A 24,092-nucleotide genomic window follows, 5' to 3' on the forward strand; every position below is an offset into this window, starting at 1 on the left:
TTTATTAGTGTTAAAAACAGGTAAAACAAAGTTAAAGGATGAGCAAAATATTGACTTTTCACATGAAATCCATGACACTAGTCAGGAAAAAATGGCATATTTTTTCTCTCTATGGCTTTTATATAAGATTTGCTGTTTGCTGTTCAAAATCAACATTTTCTTTTCCTTAATCCACAGGTGATTTGGGGGGTACTTTGATTTTGGGATCCTGACTTGATTCATAACAAAGAAAAAAAAAATTCAGGTAGCAGGTGCTTAGTATCTCCTGACCATCAAAGTTTCTCTGAGGCATTTCAATACCTAGCCGTGAAGTGTGCAGAAAGCCCAAATCACTACCCATCTCTGGCCAGCAATGTCATCTCTACCCGGGAATTAGTGTGGTTTTGGGTCACTGACTTCAAAAGAGGCTGAAAATGTTAAATATTGGGTAAGGCCTGGTGTCACACAATGATTTTATAACTATCAGCTTTGTAAACTTTCCATGAGATCTGAGAAGAGAAACAAGGCTATTTCTCGGTTTCACTTGGATTTCATCTAAATGTGTTTCAAACCCTGCACTGATTTTAGCTGATTTCAGCTGATTTCGCCACCAGCAAGACATCAACGACAGCTTCCTGCCTATGCTTGAACAGAGCCTAGTTTGCTCCCTGGGCTTTCAGACCAGTGTAACCGGTCACAAAAACACTGGGCTGGATGTGAAATAAGTAGCAAGGCTGACTTGGGAGAGGATATTCTTTCTGATTATTGCCTGACAATATCGTTTCAGAAACTGATCGCTCAATTTAGACAGAGCAGGCATTTTAGTAAGGCAGCAGCATGCAGAAGACAGTCAGACACTGGCTTTGCTCCTGGTGCTTCATGAGTGAACCAGGCTGGCCCTGAAGTTGCTCCTGCCAAGGGCAGTATCTCATCCTGCACGGAAAGAATGGTTGCTCACCATGGGAAGGGCTGTCCTGCACTGTGGCAGCAATGAAACCAGTGACCTGCACCAGCACAGAAATGCTCTTCACACACCCTCAGCTCTTCCCAACATCTAATGGCAGCAGGCCAAATGCCTCAGATAGTACAGGAGAGGAGAGAGAAAGCCTTTTACCAATGAGACCAGTCTTTGCAAGTGAAGACAGTCTGTGAAATACTGCCTGATACTGGCCAGTGCACAGTATCTTCACTTTCTTAGTTGTCCCCATTATTTCTAGTTTATGCAGTGGGAATCACATCTGGTAGGCTACAGCAGGCAGAGACCTAATGTCTGCAGTAGGTCCCCTGCTGTTGGGGAAAGAGTTTCTGCAGCTCTGTCAGGAAGAGGAGTAGGGAGCCTGACCTCGTGGAGGAAGATCCTGTGGGATAAGGGGCTGGTTTTTTATCCCGGTGTGTTAGCCAGCCTGCTTCTCTCCCCATCTGCTTGGCTGGAAAAGCACTTCCACGTAGGAGCTGGAAATGCTCAGACAGGGAAGGAAGTCAGGAGGAGGATGGCTTTCCTGAGTGTCAATATAACTCCTTATTGAATTACAATGTCAGTCCCACAAGTGTATCTCCATTGATGCAAAGCACTTGGGGCAGACGCTATCAGCTCACCTGTCCTGCTGTCCTGCAGCCACCCAAGCTCAGCTCTCGGTGCCCCCTGACCAACTGAATCAGGGAACTGATCTGTCCAGAAAAGAAAAAAAAGGTTTAAACACCGTGCAAAAAGCAACATGTTTTTCTTTCCAGCCAGAATCTCTTCTCCCATCTGGCTGGCTGCACAGCTGCACAAACAGCTGCGCCAGCACAGTGGCGGGGCCGACCGGGGGCAAGGGCTGCGTGGGCTGGTGCGGGGAGCACCACCAATGAAATGGTGAAAGGGAATCCCTGCCTGAGCCCCATCAGGCACCAGCCTCCTGCGAGGACCTCTGGATGTAGCTGCACTCCCCAGCCATCCAGCTGGCGGGTGTTCGTCTGTCCTGCCCTCCTCCCGCACACAGAGGGCAAGGAGCAACAGGCACAGCAGCATCCTGCCATCGCTAGAAGGGGCTGGCTGTTCTGCCCCAGGAAAAGCAGGGTCACTTGTGGTGGTTTGCTCCCCTGTTCTCCTCGCTACCTGTTCCAGGGCTGCCCTGGAAGACAGGCTAAGAGAGAGATTAATGCTTATACCAGGTGACAGCCAGGAGTAACGGACCTGGAATTGAGGGAGAAGATGGCTGAAAGATCCAGCTGAAACTAGAGGGGCATTTGGAGGGGTGAGAGTTGGAATTTGGATAGATAATCTTATACAAACTTTGCTCCTCTAGGAAAAATAAAAATCCTTGGGTTCTTAAATAACTTTCACATCCCAACTGAATGTGACCTTTGTGCCCATCAAGGTACAGCACTACTACCAGCACCAGCACCTCCGGCTGGTTCAGTAATGACTGGTGGAGAAGATGGTCAAGCACTGAGTCACTCATACCACTACACTATGATTGCAGTGCAGTTGTTCAGTTAACTCAGCACTAAACTGACTCAGTCTTTGAAACTGGACTAAACCAGATAAAAGCTGGAGGTATAATTTAGACCACAATAGCTATTGGCAGACTGACATAGCGTTGCCCATCTAAAGCACAGGGAGGTCAGTCAGCAAGGATTTCTTCACATGAAGATCATGAGATACTACCTCTGAAGCTGTAAGTTGCACTTGCGTCATATTCTCTCATGTTTCTCAGGAAGGCTCAAAATAAATGAAGGCTGAGATTCCCATACCATCTACTGATAGCAACAGCTAGGTTTAAAAAAGACTCAAGATAATAACACCAGAGCTGGCAAGTCTGTCAGTCAGGGAAAGAGAAAATATTTCCATTTTCTGTTTTCAGGTACTGAATACTTGAACTTATCTTTGTGACAATCTTTTTCTTTCTTTCATAAATCTTCACATGTCCAAGGAGTAAAATCTCCACAGAGTGACACTTAGTGCTTTTACTCTAATAGTATAAACTCTGTCACCAAAGGTGCACTAAGGTATTGTATTTAAAAGCCACTTTCCTGCTCCAAGAATGATAGATTCCTCATGATTTGAATACTGTCAGTAAGATTTCTGATGGCACCCTGTACCAGAATTGCTGAGTGGTTTTGTATGATCATTGTCTCTGTATAATTACACAGCACCACAAGAATACAGGGACCAGATGCTGTGTAGAGAAATGGAAAAATGTTCATAGAGGACTGAACAGAAGATAATATAATTCAACAGATACTGCAGCTAAATATTAATTGAGATGGACTGGTTTGCTGGAACACTATGGGATGGGTCCTGATGAAGCCACAATAAGGGCAGAAATCAGTGTATGAAATGCAAGAGCATTTGCTGGGACACACCATATTAATCACTCACAATCTACAATATCAGATTCAACTTTATTAATACTGTAATTTTTTTATATTTTTAGAAAATGTCTTCTTATTTCATGTCAGGCATCTTTTACTATAATACAATGACTAAAATAAAACAAGTGACTAAATGGATTTTGAAATAAATTTCATATGTTTATGTACATGTGTATATATACATACATTCAAAATAGTAGCTTAATTTTTTCCATATACATATCACTTTCACATTCAGTATATAACAGACACTATTTCTTGAAATCATTCTAAGCATACAGCTTTTTGAAAGCTATTTTAAAGGATATTAAACGTGTAAGAGCATAGAGTAAAATGTCACATTTTTCTTGCAATGGAATTTTTCTGTCTTTAGCAATCTCATTGAGACTCTCCCCAGTCTAATGAGAAATACATTTGACCAAATGACAAGATATTAATACAGAATCAGTTTCTGTTTAACAGAAACATTTCCATGCATTGTATTACGACTATTATTAAACATTCACACTGTAGTACCATGTGTGCAGAATATGGTGAAAAAGAACCAGCACACACAGATAATTTTTTCCCTGCATTGCCGTTCTGGGTGTTTACTAATTGTATTGTTAGAAATATTGCTGTTACTTCCAGTTGCCAAGAACACTATATTAGGGTAAAAATACAAGTTATCCCACTGTTTAAATATGCTCCCAAATGGTCATTTCCCTTTTGCATAACTATATCATTAACATTTTTCTCCTGTTGGTGAAGGGAGGACATTTCATTTGATCTGTGCTGACACTACATATTTTTGCAATAAAAAAGGAAGTTTGCTCTAAAAGCTGAAATTTTTCCTTCAACTCTCCAACTAGTTAACTGAGTAGGCTACTTTCAAAGACTGTTAAACAACTTAAAAGAATAAATGGGTTTTTGAAAATAATTTGTTTATTCTTGCATTTATCCAGGGCAACAAACTCTCAAATAAAACTTTTTCAAAATTAGTATACTTAAAAGTTTCACTCTGATAGCAGACAAAAAAGCTTTGCAGCATATCTAAAATACCACTTGTCTAAAGTGTGCAATAAAAAGTGTATAAGCATATCTGTATTTTTTCCAGTAACTCACAATACATAATTTTCTCGATAATTATATAGATTTTACAAGACTGTGTTTTAGTTATTTTTTTGTCTAGGAATCATGATGTATAAATTTTACAATAACAAAATGGAGATTCTTGGGGCCAATTTGTCTACTGAAGAGAAGTCTACACATATTAAAATATGGAAATGGTAGAGTATCAAGGGGAACTTGTTTACTTTCTCTACTGGATACTTCATTGAACTATGATTAAAGATTCAAGAATAAAACCAGTCTTTTAAATGCTCAGGTGCATAACTGTGATCATTCGTTATACAAAAGCAGAACCAAGATGAGAATCTGGCCCTGGAGCCAGCAGGAATGCCATATGATATCTGAATGGTAATTTTCTCTGTATGTGCCACAATAATGCCTCAGACTTGACCTTTGGCTTTGTTGTCACCAAGTATTATCATATGTACAATTTGCCCTTTCTCAGTTGTATGAATGCTTGGCCTTGAACTCCATCTAACCTTCTAGGAGCTGTAAAGATAATTTCTATACATTTGCAATAAGGTCTCTGATTTGACCTATGACTCAAATGAGCAATAATTTCTTAATATTCTCATTCCTCCTAAGACTATTTCCTATAATAGTATAATAATATGGCAATAAAATGTCCTTCAGTGTGAACTCATGTTATTCTAAATTTTGAAGGTCGGTGCTTCAGGGCATTCACAAGTCATTACATTTCTGTGTTGTGAAAAGATACTATCAGGGCATCAGAAGTTTCTAGAATTTAAATTCTAATGAATGAAAGAATAAAAGTAACATTATCTAACTATGTCTATATGCAGATAAAACCAAAGACAATAATAAGTTTCAATTAGGGCCAGTAAAACAAAAGAACATATTTTAGCAATAACAGAAGACTATAATACTTCCATTTCTATTTAGTAATTTCAAAGCAGAAAAGTAAGAAATCATTTCAGTTCTGCCTTTTGGAAAAAAAAAAAACAAGAGTGTGTTCTATCATTTTGTAACAAAACAATGAATAACTAAACATCATGGCATTCTGCAGCAAAATATAGTAACCATGAAATTTCAGAAAAAAAAAAAAAAATCTGAGAAAATTATATACCAGAGCATTCTGTTCTTATTTATGCATTTAATGAAATATTGAATTTTGCAGCATTGATATTGTTTTCTCACTAGACAAACACCCCAAGAGCCCAGTCATAGCTAAGAACTCAGTGATACCCAGCAAAGCACGCAGCTGCTCCTGCAGCCTTCATCTGTTTGATAACAAAGTTTTAATAGGACCAATGTCCCAGCTTGCCTCTTACCAGCCTTCTCTCTGCTCCTCTAGCAGAGCTGAGGGGTGTCACAGCACCCAGCACAAAGTAGAAAACCCCAGCGGCTCTTCACAAATCTCCCTGGAAAGCCACAGACCAGCAGGCATCCAGTCCTTGACCAGGGACTATTTGCAGTGGTGCACTTTTAATTCACTCTGTGATCCCACCTTTTCTGTCCTACCACAATTTTCAAGGTTTCAGGAAGCTAAGGAAAAGTCTCCTATACCCTGGTATCTGCCTTGTTTGCTGCTCCACTTGGCACCTTGGGACAACCTGGTAGGAAATGGAAAGTAATAAAAACATTTTAAGGTGCTAATAGCTTTAAGGTGATATCAACTTTGTTAAGCTGGTAATAAAGCTGTGCTTTGTGAAAGACTGGAAATTTTATAAAAAACACCAAAGCTAAAAATCCCCAAATTCCCTGGAGCACATGTGTTATACATGGCTTGAATGATGATGGACTTCTCACTCTGTAGCTAGGAAGATGTGAAGTAGGGGCTAACTTTTCAGATGAGCAGCTGCTAATATTGTATCAACAATCTTAGAATTTTTTGAAAGTTTCTGGTCCAGTGATATAAATTTTTAATAATGTTGGAACACAAGAAAAATGAAAAATATTAGAAGTGCGCAAAGGAGTTGGGACTATATTTAAAATGGATTCAGACTGATGACATACATTGTGCGTGAGACACAAACACCGTTTCCAGCTGCATAAGGCTGCATGATCACCCTTTCACGTACATGATTTTCTGTCAGCACCTAAAACTGTATTTCAAGTAAAGTTTTGCTTGGAGCGGAATCTTAATGGGTCACTATCTTTGATGATCAGGCTCAGTACAAAAGTTTTCACTTTCTATGCAACTGTACCCCAAACTTGAATACATTTGAACACTGTCTCAAAATAGAAAGCTCTGATTTGAAGGTCAATGATTCAGGAATTTGGTCCTGTACGAGCAGAACGTAAAACCTATATAGTTAGATTGCAGGCTCATGGGTAAGATAAATACAACAGCCAACATGGGGTGATTGAAATCAGTTCAGCAAACAGCAGCTGAAACACCAGCTGCCAGCCATCGCTCAGGTTTTGTTGGGGTCAAGGCAGAGGAGAGTTTTTGGGACCATGAGGTGACTTTGGCAAGGCCAGCTGCAGCTGGGATAATTATGAAAGGGGATGTGCAGCCACACACCTGCATTTGCTTTAGTGCCATGACCCAGATCTGCAGGCCTCACAGTGTCGTCTCTTTTAACCACCCAGGAAATTCATCCCTACATATGCTATGTAGAAGATTTTCCATGCAACCTTTTAGAGAGATTTTCGTCTGTATTTTTTTTCCTGAAAACTGTACTTCTCAGGAACTCCTTTGCACACCTTTTACTCTCTACAGTTATTCAAGCCAAGGGTCTTTTGTGAAAATGAGAATCTTTTCTACCTGTTAATGGTAGTAATACTATGACAAGATCAATGCAGCCCTCCTCCTTATACAAATTGCTCCTTCTGAACTATCTGTCTTGCTATCTTAGTTTTCTTCCCCATTGCAAAGGCTGGTGACACAAGACTAGCTCAGACACATCACTTGAGATTAATCAGAAGCTTCAGAGTACAAAGACCAATACAGAAGATAAAGACCGAATTATTAGTAGAATATGCAAACTGAGATTCAATTCAAAACCTTTATGCTGCTCTACTTTTTTACTTTCAATTAGGGGGGTTATATGTACCGATCTCAGTGGCAAGGGTCATCCTGTGTGGTCACTTGGAGGTCAGCTGCTGTGGGACAGAATAGAGGATTGAAAACTGAATGATGAAGGTGCCTGTAGCTGCTGAGATCTCTTCTAAACATAAAGTGTTTCTTTGGCAACAAGTAAATACTTTGGGTTCTTTAAGATTAGGGAGATACAGTATGGTCGGCCAAAAATAACAGAATGTTCAGAAAAGTTTGGCTCCAGAGCGTATCTCTATCTTGAATAAGCAGATTAAGAATCACTTATTCTAAACTGTTTTCTCAACAAGAGTGAGCTTTGAATGCTTGGCTTGCTACAGATGTTCTGGTCAGGAGAAATGAAAAGCACAAATCCTCAAGGACAAAGCTTTTAAATTCCTGTTTTGTCAGCTCAGACCTTCCAGAAAAATGCAACATCGACATTGTTCTCCAGTCTGAGCATTGAGACTTTCACTAACTTCGTGAATCCTTCCAGAAATACCCGGCAGTCTCCTCTCCCTGCTTAAAACACTTCCACTTTGCCCAAAAGACTGAGCTTCTCACTATGTCCAAGAGAAAGGGCAGCTGAGATCGCTTACTAGGGGTCCGGTGCAATGGGAACGCATTACACTGGGACATGGGACCCGATCCTTCAGCTCTTTCCACCAAGCCTCAGAAAACTTGTCTCCTTGCAGAGGGACTTGAGTAAAAGCTGTCAGCGAGTACAGCCCTTCACCCTCCTCCCATGCATTATGTCAGTGAGTCCAAAGCAGTGCAGCCCAAGTGTCCTGCCCTGGTAAGGTTTCTCTCAGGCAGTGAAACTCTATGAGGTTCTAGCACTAGTAATGCTGGGAAGATGAGCAGTTGTGCTGGCTGCATTTGCTCCCCGTCACTCCACTGCCTGTGTGCATCCCACCAGCAAAGGGATCAGCTACCTTACACCCACCACTCAGTATGGTGGGGCAAAAGCACCGACTGGGGCACAGATGCAATGAGAAAATGGTAGTAAAAAGAAAGTTAAACAAGGAGAAGACATAAAATGGTGAGAGCCCTAAGGGATCGGATGAGGCCGGCATTACCTGCTTCAGGCAGCAAGCAGATAACCAGTCAGCTGACCAAAAACCCAACACCACCATGGAAGGTGAAGGAGACACTCAAGGAGCTGTGATTCAATGGCTTTTGGGCCTAATGCTGGCTCTCTGCCGAGGGCGAGCAGCCCTGTCAGATGACTGGAAAAAATCTGTTTTCCACTTGGCTGTTCTTCATAGCCCTCACTCCCTGAGCGAGAAGTTTCTGCTCCATTGCACACTCTGGGAAGTCCATTTTGCTCTAAAAGCTCTTTTCCCCTTCACAACCCAGCATTGTCAACAGCACTATCACAGGCAGAAATGCTCTTCATCCTGCCTTTGAGAAGTGAGGGTAGAGGCATTTGTTATTGCTGACAATGTTACTAATATTTTTTTTTACTAATACTATTTGTCTAATAAACTGATACTATTTTACACTGTCACTAAAAGGCAGGTAGTTTTGAAAGACAGATGTTGCACCAGCCCCTATAGATGTTTATGGGAAGTTTGGCATCTATCTGTCCCCTACAGTGTTATAACTCTCCACTAATAATAATGGAAGAAATACACAACATTTAGAGCATTTAAATTATATTTTTTTATTTTTAGTTTAACTGAAAGGAGAAAAAAGGGAAAAGGAAGAGTAAGGGAAAGGCAAAGGGAAAGAGGAGGAGAAGAAGAGGAAAAGGAAAAAGAGGAAAAGGGAAAGGACAAAAAAGGAAAGGGAAAAAAGAGAAAGGAGAAGGGAAAGGGAAAGGGAAAAGGAAAGGGAAAGGGAAACAGAAAGGGAAAGGGAAAGGGAAAGGGAAAGGTATTTCTGATATCCAAATTCAACTTCTCCTGCCACTCCCTGCAAACTGTTTTCTTCTGCACTGGATTACAAAGCTTTCAAGTCTGGATTAGAGGCTGCTATAAAACAGCTTGCCTGACACAGAACCATACTTAAATTAGCAATGCCATAAACCGCACTGGGAGGGCCTGTTCGTGATTCAAGGACATCGTCTTTTGTATAATTTTTCCAGTATCATAAATTTCTGCCCAAGCTCCTAGCAGAGCAGCAATGCTCCAAAATATATTGAATAGGGTGTCTTTCATAAAATGTTATACACAGAACAGAATTACAGTGTCTGTATCACATTTCATTAACATTAGCCTTATTTATATATATATGAAACTCAACTGCATGATTTAAAACTATAGGGTTTTAGATGTAATGTTATGTTTTACCTTCCAAGACCTCTGTGCTTAGCTGGAGGGTGTTTACTGTGATTGAGGTATTTTTCTGAATAGGGAGGTGGGTAATTCAAACCCCTTTGGTATGGAAAGCCCACAGTTTGTCCACCTCCAACAATCTCTTCTCTCCACTAGTTGTCAGAGCAACAACTTCAGCATTTGAAAGGAATCTACTTCAATAATCTAAGTCTCTGATCTTTGACAGGCTTATAATGAAGGAACAGTTTGTTAATGCTGACATAAACATTTCAGAAACTTAGAGGTGCAATTATTTAATGTTGTTTAGGAAGTCAACACTACATGTTCAAGAGAACAGCATTCTGCAAAAATGTTTACTCATGCAATTTGCTGGTGAGAAAAACAACTGCTGACTATATGGCTGAAATGAGATTCCAGCCCTGTGGCTTAAACAACAAGAATTTTTCTTTGTCTCCTGTACATTTACAGTTCATTTTTTTCCCTCTCATAATCCCATTATGACCCTTCAGATACTTCTAGGGTGTATCAGCCCCATCCTTTTTTATTTTAAAAAGATAGAACCTGAAAACTGAGCCTGAATTAGAACCAATTCCAAGTGGATCTCCTGGCTATGCTGCTTGTAATAAAAAGACAGTCAAAACTGCTTCTCAGCCAGCCAGCTGTGATGGAAGTTGTTTGCCCGTTTAGCAAGCAAAACTGCAATTTTTACTGGGAGAAAGGTGGAAAATTGACACAATGACAAAGTTCCCTGGGCCGCGCTCAGCAAAGCAGCCCCCGTGCCCCTCTAGTAAAGCAAAAACGGGGGCAGGTGGCGAACTCCAGGCTGCTCTTTGGAGTCAAAGCTACAGTTGCGCTGGGGAGACCATCACTCTTGGAGCAATTTTCTACAGTAGCGCGAGGGCTCCAGCGGTCCTCGGGGGTGAAATCCATCATGCTGCATGCTGCACTCTATCAAGCGGGGCTCCGAAAAAGGGTCAAGTGGTCCGTTGCCATGCTGTTTGAGCTCATCAGAGACATATTTAATTTAATTAAGGTTGTCAGCACTATTGATTTTGGCAGTTTCAATTACCGTGCTGTTATGGCTTCTGGATCTACTGATCTGTGATGAGCCCTATCAGCACTGGCACACATTGAGGAAAAAGCCCTTTGTCTCCTTTAAAACCTGACACAGCCTGCCATAGGCCATAACTTATTGCTTTTATCCAGCCCAGCTCCTCTTCTGTTCCTCATAATTAATTTCTCATTAGACAGCTCTTTATTGTTTAATTTGTGCAGTTTATAATCAAATTGGGCACATTAATTGTAGCTGAATTTAAGGCTAATGAAAAATAAAGGTTTTCAATAACTTACTCTTCAATTATTTCAGACAAGATAAAATAAAACACTTTAAGAGTTGTCAGCTTTTTAAATTATAAATTAGGTTGTTTAAAGAGCATGGGCATTTAGGAAGCAGTTATCACACATTTAGTAATTATAAATCCTATGCTGCAATACGATTATTAGGATATATTTACAATTCCTCTTATTTTTTTTCCACCATGTTGTTAGTTAACTGCATAACATCTAATTGTTGGTGGTTAAAAACAGCATAATCCGAAGTCTCTGGGCCTGATTCCTCTTCTTCCCCAGGCTGAGCTGTAAATCAGAGGCACATCTGAGGAAGCCCATGTCTGTAATGCTGGAACAGGAGAGGTGTCTGGGTAAGAGGAGGAAGACCCCATTTGATAAAGATTTTATAAAATGCTGATCCTTCTTCTAGGCAGCATTGTAGGATTCAGCCCCTTTCCTTCAACAAAACTGTAATACGCAATTTACATTTTACGTACATTAGGACCAGGACACCGCCTAGCAAAAATCAGCAAGTTCTTCTGTATGTAGACTACAATTTCTCCTGTGACACATGGTCTTCATTTTAGCAACGGGGAAACCAAGGCAGAGAGGCAACTCATTTGGGACAACACATTGGAGCTGAGGCCAGACTGCTGCAGATGTATTTGCTTGGGTTTTTTTTCAGTTTACAGTGAAAGGGGAGGAAGAAGGAGGGTGGGAAAGAAGATGGGATGAAAAACCCAGATGACACCTACCTTCTTTCTTGCCAAGATGAAAAACAGGAAAATTGAGTTTCCTCCTTTGCTAAATAGCTGCATTTAACATACAGTATTTCAGGGGTGAGCAAGAAAAGCAAAGAAAAAATGGGTGAGTTTCACACTGCCACTGAGAGGAAAGTTGGGGTGCTGTAGGTCAATAGTTTGGATGTGAGGGAGAATCTGATTCCCTGTGTGCTGTAAGACACACAGTCCCTGCCCCTTTGCTCGGAAGTGCAGGATACTGCGTCATGTACTTAACCTGACATTTGGGGAGAGACTGGAAGCTGGAGATCCTAGTTCCTGGAAAAACATCCTCATTGCCTGGTAAGAAAGTTATTCACCCTCTCTTTGTCAAAAAGCAAGTCAGGTAACTCCAGCTGGGCAGGGAGACCCAACTTGTGTTTTGTGTCTGAGACGATTCAAATAACCACACTTAATGAGGGCTGGAAGGGATTTGAAATCAGTACTTCATTTCTCACCTGAGCACTTTAGCCCTAGCACACTCCCTCATGCTCCCACATATTCCCTGTGGTATAAACCAGCCCCAGAGAGAAATGGGGAGCTGCTCTCTGCCCAGCAGTCAGGATGCTCAGTGGCAGGCTGGGTGGCTGGCACCAACACATACCCAACCTGGGACACCTGCGGCAGGACCCCTGGCTGCAGCGTGAGTACAGTATGTGTCTGTGAGCTGCTTCTCAGCCCCTGTCCAAGTATCCAAACACCACGCCCCCGCTCCCATCCAGCAAGAGCTACTGCTGTGTCTGATGAGGTACCTGCATCAGGGAAAGATGGGGCAGAGCCGAAGGCACATCTGGTAGGTACGTACCAGAAAATGTACGCTGAAATACTGCATAGGAAATGGTCACATCCACTGATGCAAAAGTGCAAGGCTACTGCTTTGATTTTCAGTTACTTGATACCTGGTCTATTTAAAAAAAAAAAGAAGCTTGTATTTTTCAAAGGGGATAAAATTAATCCCCATTCTCGCAGGTCTGTTTACTACTCAAATCCTGTATATAAAGAGAAGACAATGTAAGTTTTCATTGCATACCTCAGTTCAAATTGGTATTATTTTCTATTTCAGCAAAGTATGATTGTCCAAAATTCCTTGGTGGGGACCCTGCCTTTGTAGATTTGTAGGAATCTTCTAATTTACATATCACTTCCTGTCTGGAAAGAAAAACTCATCAATATTGCTAAATTTTTTGGCACTATGCATATGCTCTAACTCAGAATTATTTGAGAGAGAGGGAGGAAATACTGTTTTTCCAGATACACACTCTACTTCAGTGATTAAATACCGTTTTTCCAGATACACACTCTACTTCAGTGATTGATTGAATACAACAACCTCCTTCTGCCCATTTTTTTGGAAGGGGAAGAGAGCATACCTTCCTTCAGCAAGGGTATGAGAAACGCTGGATGCAGGATCTTTGTCAGCGGCACATACAGCTGGGGAGCCGGAGAGCCGAGGAGCCGGGAAGTGGGGAACAGGGAGCCGGGCTGTGTTCTCCCAGTGCTGAGCATCAGGTGAGGAGAGGAAATCAGTGCACTGATGAGAGAAGAGGGCTGCTGGAAACTCAGCGTCTGATAAGAATTTGTGGGAACAGCAGAGGAAAAACAGATCAGCAAACCCCGAGTAATGTGTGATAAGAAGGCAGGACATGCTCTTTCTTTGGCCCTACTAGATGTTACCTGCCCAGTAAAAGCACAGGTGCGCCTGGTGGGCACGACACACAAAGGTTATACTCCTTAAGCTGCTTTACATTGCTCTCCTTTAGCAAGTTAGTGTGCACAACTCACTTCTGAGAGAGGGAACCTATTGCCATTGTGCTCCTCCCTCACTCAAACGTAAATTCCTGGAAATGCTTATTTCCAAAACCCCTGGCCTACAGTCTGCATGCACTCTTGCTAGGAATCGGTGTCATCCGAGTAGACAGGAATAACAGGCACTCCATGCAGGTTTTGCACGTTGTTATCACCCCTTTCTTCAACAGACAGCAGTTCAGTTTAGCTTTGTGCCATATCACCAACAGGACAATCAGATCCTCTAATTTCTAGCTGGCATCTAACTGTACATAGGGCCAGCAGACCTGGTCATATTTGCATGGAGTAGGCATCTGAACCCTACAAATTTCTCTATCTTTTAATTTAAAAATAACAGAAATATTTTAAAGGGAAATTTATATTTAAAAAAATATTAATAATAATTGTTCCCAGGCAAAGTCACTTTCAGCCAAGTTTCAGCTGTGAGGAAACTTTTATTAGCCAAAAAATGAACTCATGAAAAGAGAGGTTTATAATGGAAACAGTGAGAGACTGCAGCAGCACTGCTAACAGGTGCCCCACTTACGGCAGTGATAGGGTGAACAAGACTTTAAAAGACATGTTGCTAGAGCTGCGCCCACCCATGCAGCTAAAGATCTATCGGGATTTCTGTTATGAACCTCTGGTTTAGGGTTCTGATACTTTAGTCACAAAAGCATACCTCAGACTGAGAGTGAGAAAACAGAGACACAGTGCTCCAGGGCAGCTAAAAATGAATTTAAAAAATAAAATAATAAAAAAAGTCCATACAGTTGTTTCGAAGAACCTGTTTGGGATTTTGTAATTTAAAAATGCATTTCTTTTACAATTAAATTTGGCAAATTATCAGTCAATCGCATTAACTAAGGAGGGTTTTCTTCGGTTTGCTGCATTATAATTTAGAGCCCCTAAAAAGCCTGTGGCATTTTTCAAGCTTAAAAAGAATCTTATAGCTCAATTAAGGGATAACAGAAATAAACCAGGATTACCTGTGTGTAATTACGCAAAGTTAAGTCCAAGAAAACAATATACTATCACAACCCTCTTGGGTAATTTGAGCAACCTCCGTAGGATCTCCAGAGGCAAGAAAAGGAAGGTTGAAACTACAGCTTATACCTGAGCATTTACTGCAAGATAGCAAAAGACTCCCAAGTCCAAAATACCACAGAAGTAGATGGAAAGACACCTCCTGTTTTTCTGATCAATCTTTTGATAGTCTTAAAGGATATGTTACAACAGTAAGCAAACCCTGGACCGGGCCACAAATTGGATTTGATTCTCAGCTCTGCTCCTCAGGCTTTCTTACTGCTCTTGACCATCTGCTCCAACTGTCTTCCCCATGTTCACCAATATGCAGTACTGCAGTCCCATCCGAGATTAATTACATATACCTGGCTGGCAGTAACTCAAATCAGTGCAGTGTACGCATATCTAAAGGCAGAAACTATTATTTAGTATTTCCTCACCAAGGAGTAGTACAGGTTTTCTGTATATGTCAAATCAATCCTCAAACTGCTTTAAGATGTGAAAACATCTTCATTGCAGCTATTGGAAAACACCGAAGTCAAACAAATATGCTATCACACTCCTGAAAGAATAGGAAGGTATGACTGAAGACTCAGCTGAAGAGGAAAATAGCATGGTCTTTCTTCCTATATTGAGATGGACTATCTAAACTCAAGGCACTTTTTGACTGACTAACGATACCTGCAGGCACAGTGACATGCTAGCTGAACGTAGCTCTTTGTGTTTGGATGTTGTACAGCTGGCTCAAGTCAAATTCAATCTGTTTAGATTTAATCTTTTCACTCCTTAACGATTTACCCGAGCTTCAGTGTTTTCAGTGTAATATGTATATATGCGTGGTAGTAGATAAGGGGACCCACAGCTTGACTGCTTAAGAAAATTGCCCATAAAACAAGTGCCAATCACTTTCTTCCATCAAGATCTTCCATAGGGAAGAGATTGACTCCATCTGCAACTACAATATTAATTTCATTATAGCCATCCCAGACTGGATTTAAACATGAGTAGGTGAGTAGCAGCACAGTATACACAGTGTACACAGTACTGGTACATGCCATTTCAGTAACTCAAAACATATGTCATGTGTTTCTTAAAAGCAGTCAGGTAGAGTGCAGCCCCTTATCACTGCCAGAGTTCCCTACCTGGTCCAAGTCTACATATTTATTGGTATTAGACATGAAGTGGACCTGCCCTCAGCTGTATTTGGTTAAACTTGATAAAAATGGTACCTTTCAATCCCAAGGTCCTTTACCAGCCTGGTGATAAGACATCCATTCCTCAGTGTATTATAGCAGTACATTATAGTCTGTGAGCTGGGTTAATTTACACCAGCTGAACTACTCCTATATGGACTGGGCAGACACAACACTGAGACCCTGGGAGGCTCCTTGCATGTTACAGAAATCCCTGGCCTCCCCTTTAAAGCAACCTTTCCTCCCTCAGCACCGTGGAGACAGTACAAAGCATCCGAAGCTCAGGACCTAACCTTTTCTCTTTGAACTTTTTATATTTATTTTTCTATGCCTGAACCATTTGCTTATAAAACTATTATGGCCAGCAGCACAAAAATGAACAATGACTCGTAATTTAGCCTTTTGGACTCTGTTTGACACAACACATTCTGTATGCTCAGACAGGGAGAGCACAATGAGCACCGAAGGCAAGGGTCTTGAAACTGAACACATATGCTACCTCTGTTCATTAGAGGCAAGAATCTATTTTCAGACCAGGGAGCACAGATGTATATTTACTTTATTTTGCTGCTTAATTTCAAGATACTTATTGCCATTTTCCTGGCAGCAGGGTGTCAGAGAGGATGAGATTGCAAACTCAAAGGAATGACCCTTTCCATTCCTTCTGCCCTTATTTAGAAGTGATTGCCTCCATTTTTTCTTTTTTTTTTCTTCCTTTTTTTTTTTTTTTAAATAGAAAAAACCCTCTATTCTGTCCTTCAGGCAAGTTCACTGAGTCCACTGTATTTCAACAGGAGCTAAAGACATGGTTCTACTTACCTTCCCCCAAAAGGTCTCTATTAATTGTTTTCAAATGCTGGCAGCGATGTGAAACCCTGCCTAGCAAGTCTGGCTCCTTATATGATTTTTATTAAAATTCACTTTGCACACAAGGCACATGAGATTTATGGCTGAAACTAATAGGTTGGTTCTCACTAAGACATAAATCCATGAGCTGTTTATTGAGGCTCGTGGACATTGAGAACGCAGGTAATTGTTACTGCGAGTGTTCAGCTTAAAAATAGTCAATCATGTCTCTAAGGGAATTTGTTTAACTAAACACGCCACATAAGCCCCTGAAGAATTACTTTATCTGTGATGGTGAATGGAAGAACTGTGCAGGGTAACTTCTGCATCTCATCTGTACAATTTAATTTCACCCTTAACACTTTTCAAATTTTCTTCTTAGATGGTGTCTTTTATTATAAAAAGTAAAAGTACAAAGGTTCCCATTCACTTTCTTTCCACATACTTTCTTTCTACTTTCTTTGTCCTGACCTTTGCGAACTCCAAATGAGTTTTTGCAAGTCCAGCTCCTCCTGGCTCGCTCATGATCACAGTCTGTCATGTGAACTCAGTGAACGATTCTGATGGCAACGCAGAAGGTGGAGCAGAGCCCGGACTGATCTTTTCCTCTTAGGGTCCAACCACATCGCCATGTGCAAACAATTGCCAGCTAGACTTGCTGGTGAGCCAGCTGTACTCTGGAAGCCATTTAGATGTGTTAGCTCAGTACTGTGCCCAAGCAAATAAGAACTGCTTTTCAACATTACGTTACCTTTCAGCAAGACCCAAACTTGTCTAAATAGCTTCCAGCTCACATCTGGTTTGCAGCATGTCATCTCACAGTTGAGAGACAGGTAGCTCATGCCACCTGAATGGATCCTCTACACTCAGTTGTGCTGCCAATACAATACTGAAGAGAAGGCACAGATAACGTTCCTGCTCCAGTGATTAGGTTACCCCAAACAGGCTCCTAATATCACCCAAAATGACACAGGGCATATTCTCTGGCCTTCAGCTATCTTTCCAGAAGGATACGGGTTTCACACAGGTCCTGTGTCATATCCGCCAGCCTCTTGTGAATGTCTCAGGTATTCCAGGATGTCTCTCCTAGCCCTTGACACCTTTACTTACACACAGTATATCTCAGTAAAATATATCAGATGGCCTCTAAAACACAAATAAGAAGTTGTCATTGCTTTCTATAACTTTTTGACTTAGCAAGCTTTTGAGATCAGATTTGTTATTGTGGTCATATCAGAACCAGCCCAAATAGGTGAACATTTCACTGACTCTTGAACAAACACATGGAAAGGCACAGGCTCTGAGGTTACTGAAGACTCAAGGAGCATTTAGGCTGTGCATAAGCATCATATCAAAGAAACATTGTAGGCACATCAGTGTTCTTTTGGGTTCAAAACAACCAACCATTCTGACAGATAGAGAGAGCTTAGTTGCTTGGCACAGTGCTATACTAATATAGCTATACTGCTTTATCAATCTAAGTTAGTGTCTCTGCATGACATCTGCTTGGAGACAGGCTTTGTCTCTTTTGCACCATGCTGCAAAATGCAAAGCAAACCAGGCCTACACAATAAGGATAAAAGGGTGGAAGAGTGCCTACAGTGCAGCTGACTGTATTTTTAGGTGGATACATCATTTATTTTAAAATGGTATGTAAATACTGAAACCCCCCAGACAGCTAAAGAAATACCTAAAATTCCATCAGTTCTTCAGCAGATGAAGAATTAGCATGAACACAGACTTCACCAATTTGCAGGAGTTTGGGTACCTTTATGTCAATGTTGTTTACCCCAACTTTCTCAAACATCCCAGCACTGCTGTTTAGACAAGAAGCAGACATTTTTTGAACCTTTTCTTTCCTTCTTTCCCCCAGTTTTTCCTTCTTGACAAGCTGCTTCTCCTTCACTCGTTTTTACAGCATTTGCTTGGTAGCCTATCAGTTATCTAAATCTGTTTGGTTGTTGTTTGCTGATGAAGTCTCGAGGCTCTTGTCTGATCTAGTGACTAGGTCAGCAGGGTTGTGTGTCCTGGGGACTTGGGGAACTGCATGGAGATGACCTCTGACCCTCATCAAAGGCTCCACTGCACTGTTTGGCTCCTATCAGTTTAATCAGCTGGCTCATTCCTGCTCCTTCCCCATTCATGACATTGCTCGTATTGCTCACCGCCTGCCTTTCAGAACATACAGCCCTGCTTACACGCTGCTCCCTCACACTGAGTTTGGCTCCTATGCAAGGGCCTTGTGCAACATACCGTTCATTCTCTATATGACTCACATTTTACAGGAAACTTCCTTCATGCTGAAAGAAAGGAAAAAAAACAATAGGAAGCTTTCTTTTATTTCAGAGACACAGAGAATCTTTTGTGGAAGTTTAAGGTGATGCTTAAACTGTAAAGTCTGTGTCTCTGTTACCTGTTTTACAAGAATTAGAAGTGGTTTTTTTTAGAAAAAAAAACCTAAAACTACAAGCCAAATAACATTTCCATGAAAATGTGATGAAAAACACACAGAAACTTCTACAGACAACTTTCCACTCTTCTCTAGTAAAAATAAGAGCAAAGGAAAAAATTTTTTGTGTGCTACTTAATTAAAAAAAAAATAAGACACCATAAAATATTTTTCCTATTTTCTTCTTCAGTATATAAGGCAGTGGTTTATCACTAAAGCTAAGAAGCTTTCCCAGGTCCCTCACTGCTTCCTGGTTAGCTCCACATATGGGGAACACATACTCTGGGTTACTTGATGCAGAAGTTATGAAATCTGGCTTCATAGCTTCTGCACATACATTGTGGCTGCTTATGGGCCTGCCAGTGAAGGACATCAGACATCGAAGAAATGAAGGCTGCACAAAAATTTAAAATGTGACAGTACTACCACTCAAAGTCTACTAGAGGCTTTGTACAGGAAAACTTCTCTTTTGTGATTTTTCAGCTAGATTACAACATAAAGACACTCTCACATCATGGATTACTTCATTTTATCCAGCTGTAAATCTTCTTCCAAAAACTGTCGGAATCTGAAGACTGATTCAGAAATAAGGCTATCCAAAAACACTGCAGCCTTCTGATGAAGCAGCTTGTTTTCCTGATAGATAAAGGACAAGTATTGTGTTCTTCTGTGCTTCAGTCATGCAAGTGAAGAATAACTTGGAAGTGGACTAACATTCCAAGTGAATTTCCATCAGAAAGTGGTCACTGCAACCACCACCCCTTCAGACACTGAGAGGTATCCCACAGTATATCATAAAAACCCTTCAGACACCAAGAGGTATCCCACAGTATATCATAAAAACCATTCACAATACAAAGAACTCCAAACAATGCCAGCAAGACTCAGACACCTTGTCTGCAATGAAAAGATTATAGTATAATGCTGTGTGGACATCAACACAACAGCACGAATGCGCTTAATTGGAGCTATATTAACTCAGCTAAAGCAATATTAGTTCTGCTGACAATACTTCTCTGTGCAAAGAAATGCTTAAACAGTCTTAGATGAATGCATTTTTTTGCAACACAAGAGAGGTAGAAGATTATATAAATTACAGCAGTTAATAGCCTCTTGATTCATCGCTGAGTCTCGCAAAAAGAGAGTCTGAAGTAATTCCTGAGGTGGATAAATTCTGTTGTATAATGTGAGGATCAGTCTTGTAATCCTTGGTAAATCAACAGCTCTTTGCTCCCATTGAGCTCAAAACCTGTCCTGGGACAACAGGAAGAAAAGCAGTCTTTCACCACAGGAAACAAATCTATTTCTAAATATTTATTATTTTTTTTCTGTAAATGTTACCATCAAGAAATCTTCATGTTCCAGAATACTTTTCAGACCTTTTTCTTTTTTTCCCTAATCTTTACTATTCAGCAAATTCTGAAGTGGCAAGTTAGACTAGCAATCTCATTCGCAATTGAATTTGTCTGTCTACTCTGATATGCTTGGCAATGACTTGTTAGTATTAGCAGTTAAGTTCCTTTCTGTTTACCAAACATATTTAGCCACTCAATCTTCACAAAATATACTGTTTAAAGATTATGTTTTCTTTAATAGCTAAGATAAAGTACAGAGAAGGCAAATATGAGGAAGTGTTATTTCAATTTTTACATTGATGCTTTAGCAAACTATCAAATCACAAAATATATACTGTTGCAATTAAGTTAACATTTTTTTAAACTTGTGTTTCTGAGCTGTCAGCTCTTCAGTTGTTATAGATTATGAAGCTTGTCAACAGAGAAGGATCTACCACTTTCAGTGTGTAAACTAAGTGGGGTTTTTTCTGCCTTCTCATTCCCTTCACTGAGCTGATGAGATTTCTGCAATTAAATTCAGATCCTTGATGTGAATCACCAAAATAATTGACTGTCCATAGTGTGTTAAAGATGGGACCAACTACCTTGAAGTCTCAATATGATAAACCCCAGTATTTATTTAATGTTCTTCGTCAGTACACATCAACATCAGTGTTATACAGAAAGCAAATGTAATTATGTATTTGAGACACTGAAGCACAAAACTGAAGCCCAAAACTGAAGCCTCAGGTCAATAGCACAGCCAAAATATGAATAAGGGTCTTTCATGTTTCAGATTTTGGCTCCATTCTGTAGTTCACTCTCTTAGGAAAGGAGGGAGTGCTTCCTTAATTCTATCACGTATTTTAACTTCATAATATAGATTGAACCAGTTCACCATGATTGTAGGTGAATTCCTTAAAAGCTGCCTCAAAGCTAGTTTTATTTTCTGTATTGCTTTTCCAGAAGGAGCTGGGGTGGGAGTCCCTGGCTTTGTGCACCTGCAGTGCTATGGAAATGAACAGGGTTCCTCCTGAGCCCAGTCTTGCAGCTGTGCAGAGCTGGTACAGAGAAAAGCAGGAGCGTGCAGAGCAGAGAAGGAAAAGCAGACCACTACAAACAGCAAGTGTTCAGCTTTCTGTACCTGTCCCGTCTTTCCCACTAGCATGTGAGTAAAGAACCAGAACTCCACCCTGTGCTACCTTTTTCACTTTTAGTGTGTCTTTAAAAAGGCAGGTGGAAATCAGTTGCCTTATGTGCCTCTTCTATGGGCAGGAAAAGTCTCCTCTCACCTGCACAACAGGCTAGCCCCAGTTTTATTTGGTTAATTACCATGAAAAAAGTTACATGATACAAATGTACCTACCTCAGCATGTTATACAAAAAGAAATACTATACTTTAATAGCTCAGTTAAAGTAATATAAAAATACTTTGGCTCTACCATCCGTAGTTTAGCTTTCTAATAGATATGGATTTCAATGTATTTTTCTATAAAACTGTGAAGTCTTAAAAAATAATAAAATATTTTTAGAACTAATATTGTTTTGCATTGTTTTTAGGAGCTTTGCACTTGCATGGGGATTTTGGTTCTGTTTCCTTTAAAATACACAGTAGAAATGAATGGAATGCTTAAAACTAGAGACCTTTCAAAATGCACTTATGCTTTTGTTTTTATTAGGAATTGATGGAGGCTCCAGTCAGACGTAGTGTGCTTTTTTAAAAGGACTTCAAATTAAAGAGATGGTTCAGTAATATAATAATTACTGTTCATGTCCACATTATTGCTGCTTCTCTGTTTATTAGAACATGACCTATACATCTAGAAGTAATATTTTCTACCAGCACTACAATGCACAAGACTTCAAAGAAAGTGCCCTTTGATCCAAATTATATGCCCTTTTTACATTAAAAGAATTAACACTGAAGTACTTTACGAAGTTATGAGTAGTTACAGTTGCATGGAGTGTCAGAGACACTAAATCATTAAATAGTGCCATACAGCCTGCACAGAAGTCAAAACCAAATTAACAGTTTAGGAGATCTTCCAGAATCATGAGTGTGAATTTTAGGAATTGGCTACTAGTTTATCCAAAGATAAGGGAATGGTACATGTTAGTTGCTGGTTTTGCTTAGTGACAAAATAAAATTTCTGGAAATAAAAATCAGAAGGCATAGACGAGAGATTTTGTTAATGTACCAATAAGACACTGATGATAGTGATAATAATGTGCTGCAAGTATCCACATGGGTCAATGGCACAGAAGCTACGGAGGTAATGCCTTCCTGGAAGCCAGCTTGTTTGTAGTATGATGGACTCAGTATTACAGTAACTGGGCTATGCAGGAGATTTTCTTTAAGAACAATGAATAAACAAAATGGCATGTTAAATAGGGAAAAACAGCCTTATCTAGCACTGTTCTTTGGATGCTGCATTAGCTATTATTTAGATAAACCTTGGCCCCATATCCAGATAAAGGAAACAAATCTGTGAAAGCATCTTCAAGGGTTGTCTGTTTAGAAATTGGTCAGAGCCCATAATCCTGTTTTTAAGCATTTGCCTACAGCAAATATACACTTGGGCTTTCAAGAGAAATGGGACAAAATGGGGTGATACCTGGACAACTCTTGCTTGAAGCAGGTACAGCTGGCACCTGAAAGCTAAGGTGGAGACTCAGAGCCCTCCATCACATGCTTTCCTTCATTCATCAGATTGGAGAGTCACCCAGTCCCCAAGGGGAACTCTTCTTGGTCACCACCTAATACAGTACCAGACTTTGAGGTTCCTTTCAATCTAATCTAATATATTCTTTACAAGTAGGTATGCAGATAAATTCTGTTGACCAAGGTCTAAACAGGGAATCAGTTGTGTTTCACAGTCAGTCTGCGTAGCATTTGCTATACTGGCACTATTTTGGAGCAAACAACAGCCATGCCAGCCAACAACTGTAGCAAATACTGACACTTGGGACATGGGGGAAGAAAGGGGGAGAGAATCAGAGAATGTTAAAGTCGTCTAATTAGATTTCTAATCCAGGTTTACATAATTAAGCAATAATGACTATGGGGAAGGGCATTTCCTGGCAGTTAGTGACCGGCTGGAGGATTTGAGGTCTTGAGGTAAAGCCAAGTGTTCTTAACACTGTCAGTCATTAATTGCCAGGAAATGCCCAACTCAGGAGGTTATTACTGCTGTTATAAACCAAGAATAGAAAAATATAAAGAAAAAGACAGTAATTACTTTTTTTAAAGTGTTGAAAGCTGAGCACTGAACTGCCTGTTGCTATGGAGACAGAGTTTTATTCATAGCATCAGTCCTTTGCTAGCATTTAAAGACTGCCCCAGTACCCAAAGGAGGGCAGGAGTTAGTTCTCAGGGCTCCATTAGGTATATAATTGGTAATTCAGAACATCAGCTCTGTGCCACGGGCCGCACAACATCTGCAGACATCAAGAGTATCACAAAACTTTACAACACTGATTACAAAATACTGGCAGCCACTCAAAACGTTTTATAGTTACACATACCTTCAGAAAGCATTTCCAGTAGTTCCTGCTTTGATCTGCAGAGTGTGCGTCTCTAAATAGGATCCTTGTAATGTCACATTGTGCCATTTCCTAGAAATTA

Source organism: Columba livia, chromosome 4 (genome assembly GCF_036013475.1).
Source record: "Columba livia isolate bColLiv1 breed racing homer chromosome 4, bColLiv1.pat.W.v2, whole genome shotgun sequence".
Taxonomy (NCBI): domain Eukaryota; kingdom Metazoa; phylum Chordata; class Aves; order Columbiformes; family Columbidae; genus Columba; species Columba livia.